We start from the raw sequence: 6,789 nt of genomic DNA, 5'->3' as shown, positions 1-6,789 counted from the left end.
ATTATGTAAATACACAGCACTTTTGTCCTTATTAATCTTTTGACCAGATGTTTGCTCATATTTTCTTAAAATCCTCATTATCTTTTGTAAAGATACCACATCTGCTGAAGTAAAGATGATCATATCATCAGCATATGCAAGATGGTTTATTTTTGGACTCCATTTGGGCATGCCAAAACCTTTAAACTGCTTATCTTGCTGAAGTGTATTTAAGCTTCTTGTTAAAACCTCAGCTGCTAGTATGAATAGAGTAGGGGAAAAAGGGTCCCCTTGCTTTACTCCTCTAGTAGATTGGAAGAATCCTTGTTGTTGCCCATTAACCAACACAGAGTACCAGTTATTGCTAACAATCCTATAGACCATGTCTATACTCTTCTCTGAAAAACCCATCTGTCTCAGTACCTTAGTTAAGAACAACCACGATACCCTGTCATAGGCTTTTTTCATATCCAGTTTTAGTATAACATTAGCATCTTTTGTCCTTAGCCTTATATCAGAGACAATTTCTTGAGTCAATAGTATGTTCTCCACAATACTTCTAGTTTTGACAAAACCAGCTTGATTGACTGATATAATATTTGATATTTTGGAAACAAATTTATTATGTAACAATCTAGAAAATATTTTGTTCACTAAATTGCTCAAGCTAATTGGTCTCATATCGGAGAAGGTGTTAACCAACTCTTTCTTTGGTATTAAGATTAAATTGGTATGAGTGACAAACCTGGGCAGTTCTGCACCACAGAAGAAAGCCTTCAGCATATTGGTAATAAACTGGCCAATGATTTCCCAGCAAGCTTGGTAGAACATCCCAGTAAAACCATCAGGTCCTCCTGCACTTTCATTATTCAGTTGGAAGACCACTGCCTTCACTTCTTCTTCAGTTGGTTCTGCTTTGAAATTCAAGTTGTCTTCCTCGAAGATCATTCTAGGTACGTGCTTTAGTATTTCATAGTCTTTTGGATCTTCTTCTTTTGTAAATTGGGCAGTGTAATATTTGATGGCTTCTTCAATTATACCATCTTCGTCTTCTATCCAGTTTCCATCTCCTCCTTAAATTCTTTTTATCTGCATTCTTTTTCTTCTCCCCTGTACATGAGCATGAAAAAATTTTGTATTTCTATCCCCATCCTTAAACCATTGCATCCCTGCTTTCTGTTTCCAGAATTCTTCTTCTATATGTAGATACTTGTTTAAATCTGCCTGGACTTTATGCAACTCCTGTCTGTTAGTAGGGGTTGGAAATTTTTGAAATTGATTCTCCTTTACTTTAATAATCTCTTCAAGAGTTTCAATTTCATGAAATATGTTTCCAAAGGTTGTTTTACTCCATTGTGCCAGAGCTGCTTTTACTTTTTTCAATTTATGATGAAAAAAGTATGAAAGGGTTTTCCATAAACTCTACTGTCCAATTTTGTCTAATTATCTCCATAAATCCTTTCTGTTTTACCCATAAGTTCAAAAATTTAAAAGGTTTTTTTATGCTTCTATTATCTCCTGTGTAAGAGATTAACATAGGAGCATGATCTGAACGACTCCTGATCAAATGTTTGATATCAACACTAGGGTATTTTATTTGTAACAGTTGATTACCCAAACATCTATCCAATCTCTTGAAAATACAGTCCTCACCATTTTGCCCATTCCACCAAGTACATTTGCTGCCACTATATCCCAAGTCTGATATTCCACAGTTTTGAATGCAGCCTCTGAAGTCCATAATTTCCTTGATGGTTACTGGGAGACCTCCAAATTTCTCTTCTTCTGAAGTGATTGCATTAAAGTCACCCCCAATCATCCATGGAATATTAACCGAGGGAGATAAATCCTCCATTGATTCCCGCAGCTCCATTCTTTAATTTTGAGTACACTTTGCATACACTAGTGATACTAGCATCTCCTCTTGACTTCCTCTAATTCTTAATTTAATAGTTAAATGCTGCTGATGGTCCATTATTACATAGAAGTCAAATATATCTTCCACAAAAGCCCAAATCTTACCGGATATATTAGCCATTGCATGTTCTATGCCCAGTCTTCTTCGATATTCCTCTATCTTGTCTGAGTCTTGAAAAGGTTCCATTAACCCTATAAATCCAAAATGATATTTTTGATTTATTTTTATCAACCTTGTAAAAGCTTTTTTGGTATTGACTGATCTAATATTTCATATCAGAGCATTCATCATGATTTATTCAGTTTATTAATCTGCCGTCTAGTATGGATATCTATGTCTAGTGATTTATTTGTGATCATAGATAAATTATTTATAGTCTTCTAACATAAACAACATATTTGGTTCTTCTATAATTATCTCTTTTGATTCAATCTGGTTTATTAAGAAAAAGATAAAAGTAAAAGATATGATGTTCACAATCTATATGAATTATTCACGGTGGTCTAAAGTTTCAACTTTAGCATTTCAACAAACTATATATTGAACTAATATCTGTGCGTGAGTTTAATTTTCTTCGTCACAAACAAATGCCCTAAGCCCACCTACCTACCATAATGTTATAGTCAATATAGTCTATATAGGAAAAATAACAAATATAAGAGAAGAAAAAAAAACATTACTCACGTTGTTATTAATAGAAGGTTATTAAATAAGACAAAGATAACATAGTTATCATTTGACAAAAAAGGACCGACTTTTAATCAATTCAATTGACCGCCCACGACAGTGGCAAAATGAATTCTATTATTGAGGGTGAACCCACGTGAAACTTTTCAATTTGACGCAACTCCAAAAAACAAATTTGCATTTTCTTTGCATCGTAACCATTATTCCCAATAAAATTACAAATATGTCTTCTAGTCTATTTGCATACATGTGATAAATAAAACAGTTGTTTCACATTTATTAATTTTTAATTTTCAGATCAGTAAATACTCTAACCCAGCAAAAAAATTTAACATGGTCAACCCGCATTAAGGTTTTCCTTTTCGGTTTCACTTTGTTATAAAGCTAAAATAGACAAGTTTAACATATTATTATTAGTCTTTAACGCAAAGAGTTTAGTACCGCTCAAACACTTCTAGTTTTTCTTTTTCATTATATCTTTTGTTTTCGTTGTTTGAAATTTTTAAGGCCTAAACCTTGTAATAGAACATTTTTTCCCCCAAAAGATGAAAGAAGAAAAGTTCCACAGGTTAGGGTCTAGATTGGTATAAAATACTCATTTAGTTTAACACTATATTTCAGATTAATCAACGTAAGTTGTTTTTGGATAAGTGTTCACACATAAAGTTCTTTAGAAACAAGTCGAGTAAATTGTCACCATATTTTAACAAATAATCCAAATTAAGAAAGCTTTTCTAGTACTTTGATTGATTAGCCAAAGTAGGCATTATCTTTTATGAAGAAATAAAGAAACTAGAAGGAGGAGGAATGTGCTAATAAGAATAGCTAATATTAGGATATTAGTGCTTAATTAGGCGAGAAAAGGATAAAAGGTTTTCAATTGGGATGTTTTTAAGGTTAAATATTAGTGCCGACACAGAAACAAGAAATTAATGATAAACCAATGTCCATGAGGAATGTTATTAAGATGTCAGTTTCATTCATGTGTCACTAACAACTCAATGATGGGTGCACTTGTTAACACACAGCTGGCCCACCTAGGACTTAATTGTGGGGTTCGAAACGGATGTCCCTAAGGCTAGAGAACCTTTTTATTTTTACCATTATATATCTTGTAAGTGATATTTATAGATTCAATTAATTTAAATTAATGAAGAGTAAATTAATTTAAAATGTAAATGATTTCTTATTAAAATCTGCTTATTCATTATTGAGACCTAAATTTGAGATTTTATTATTGCGACATAAAATTTGAGTTTTTTTTTGAAAAATATGAAAGAATTTCAACTATTACAACTGTCTTTGGAAGGTAAGCGAAGATGACTTGTTACATCTGATGGTCTTTTGCTTTTGGATTCTTTTGTCACTTGGCCACTGAACAGCCTATCACTGCCTCTTTCTTCTTCAATTATTTCCTAAAATCATGAACAAATAGAATTTGTTTTCTTTTTGGTGGGTGGGGAATGATTATAGCTCACCAATTGCAGATATTGAAACTGATAATGCTGAGAGTGAGTGAAAAAAAAGTACAAAGGAAAAGCAATACTCTGGTTTTCATACAACCCCGCACTATTAAATGTTCGTTTGGACATAATTTTAAGTTGGAAATAGTTTCTCCACCTCCATCAAGTAAGGTAGTGATAAGATATGCTCACATTCTACCCTCCTTATATCCTAGTTTGTGGACTTTATTAGGTATGTTGTTGTTGTTGGACATAATTTTAAATCATCATTTTAAATATCAATTAATTTAAAATTAAAATTTTATTTGGATACACAATTTAGATTTTTTTGCCAAACCATGTAGTACACTATTTTTTTAAAAATAATGTCAATATTATATTAAATTAAAATTTTAAGTAGATGATTATAAATGAAATAATAAAGTATAAATTCCTATTAATAGTGGACTTAAATTTTCTTATGATTATTAACTATGTGTCATGATCCGAAATCGAATGTGATGGAACTTATTCATTTTCACTGGACAAGTCAGCTTAAAACCCAATAAATATGGAAAATATGATATAGAAGCACATTAAATAGATAAATATACGTAAAAAGAGGAAGTTTTAGTCAACTACAATTCTCCAAAGAATGGTTATCACATGTACAAGCTTCTAATACAACCAAAATGCAAGATTTATACAAGTCTCGATTCTTTTGTTTCTCAAATAGAACACAGCATAATAAAAAGAGACAAGAGAGATTGTCAGTGTTGACATCTACCTCTCTAGTATCCTCGAATAACCTCGGATGAAGAAGATAAAACTATATCGCTGTCCGGTATCGAAACCTATACAAGCGTAGATAGCAAGGAGAAAGTACCAAACAATGCGGTACTCAGAAACAAAGACACTAAATACAGGTAAAAGTAAATAGAAACAAGTACTCCCGACATGTCATCCGAACCTGCATAACTACAACCTACAAGAAGAACAACCCAATCTAGCAGTATATAACTCATGTAGAACGTAAGTCAAAGTGCATCTCAACAATTAAGATAGGCCAGATAGGTATCAATACTATCACATGTATATAAATCACAATTATACAAAGTATGTGAAAATCCTCATATAATCAAACAGATGCAATGCAATGCAATGAGTGCCCAATGAAATGATCCATGTATGTCCATGCATCCACTACGGAGTGTGACACGACCCTCAATTATCATTTAGTATCAACCATGATGTGTGACACGTCCCTCGAATATCATGAAGTAACAACCACAGTATATGGCATGTTCCTCGAATCCTTTTTATTTTTCTCTTTCATTATACCTTAGCCGCAACCATTTGCCATCGACATAATCATTAACTTGGATTTCAATGATAAGATTCAAACCCAATGCATATGAAGATTCTTATACAATCAATGGGAAAATGATGAAGTCCACTACAATACACAATTCATATCAAGAATATCACATTGTATTTTCCACAACAAGTCAACAATGTCAATCAATTCAAATATATCGCCTCATTAGATCAAATTTCCTTTTATAATCCCGATAATCAACCTTAGAAGTTTTCATTATTCAAAATTACCCCAAAATCGGATTTTCATTACTCCCCAATGCACGTAGAAAAATTTAGAAGGTTCTACAAAACTTATGAAAGTTTAGAATTTCACTTGCCTAAGTCTCGACCTCGACTACTCCAAAACTTGAGCATTGCTCTTTTGTCGAAGCTCTGAATCGATAAAATCTAATCAAATAATGATTCACTATCAAAAACAGAGTCCAACAACACTTAAAACACAAAATTTGAGAAAAAAATCAAAGCTGTTTGAAAATTCGATTCTACAAATGAGGTCTAACTCTATTGTAAAAAAAGGGGTCTAAATTTGGATATTTTTATATTTTTTATATTCTTTGAAGTATTTGGAACTCATTGGCTAAAACAATTTCAAAAATGGATTAGTTTTCAACTCATAATTATCAAATTATCAAACTCAAGTTATTGAACAAAAACCTCTAATTTTTTGAATTCAAAACACTGAATTATGTTAAAAACGAGTTATAATCAATCGGTAATCAGGATTATAGGTTAAAATTACTTACGCACTAGTTACCCACAAAAATCCTCTTTGAAATGGCCTTCCCTAAACTCCAAAATCCCTAAAATAGTGATAATAAGTCTAATTCCCGAACTAAAAAGAAAGCCATTGTTCAAGGGTAAAAATGTCTTCGCGAATGTGGACAACTTACTCCGCGAATAGGGATAACTTACTCCATGAATGCAGAAGATCCCTCGTGAATGCGAAGGTTCCCCAAGTACCCTCTACGAGGATGCAGCACCACCTCTGAGAATACGAAGGCCAATGAAGTGGAGCTTTGCATACGCAGGAAGTGTGCCACAAATGCAAAGAAGAACTCTTCTGCAACAAAACTCAGCAGTTACACTTAGCATAAAATTTCATGGATTGAACCTTCAGAATTTATTTAAAATTCCGTACACAGAAACCTTATATACTACCATACTAATTTTGATGTTCTGAACTCAATGGAACTGTTAAAATTTGAATTCAGGGTCTCCTTGACCCATAACTTGATAAGTCACAATGAAACTAACTTTAGGCCTCAAAATACCAAATTAGGATAGGTATCTCTAAGAATTCAACTAAGACCACATCTAGGCCTCAAATCATCCCTTGAATCCAACAGAGTTGTTGGAATACAATTCTGAGTATCAAATCTCCTA

The sequence above is a fragment of the Solanum dulcamara genome, chromosome 2, assembly GCF_947179165.1.
Source record: "Solanum dulcamara chromosome 2, daSolDulc1.2, whole genome shotgun sequence".
Lineage (NCBI taxonomy): Eukaryota > Viridiplantae > Streptophyta > Magnoliopsida > Solanales > Solanaceae > Solanum > Solanum dulcamara.
Note: the sequence above shows the minus strand (reverse complement) of the source record.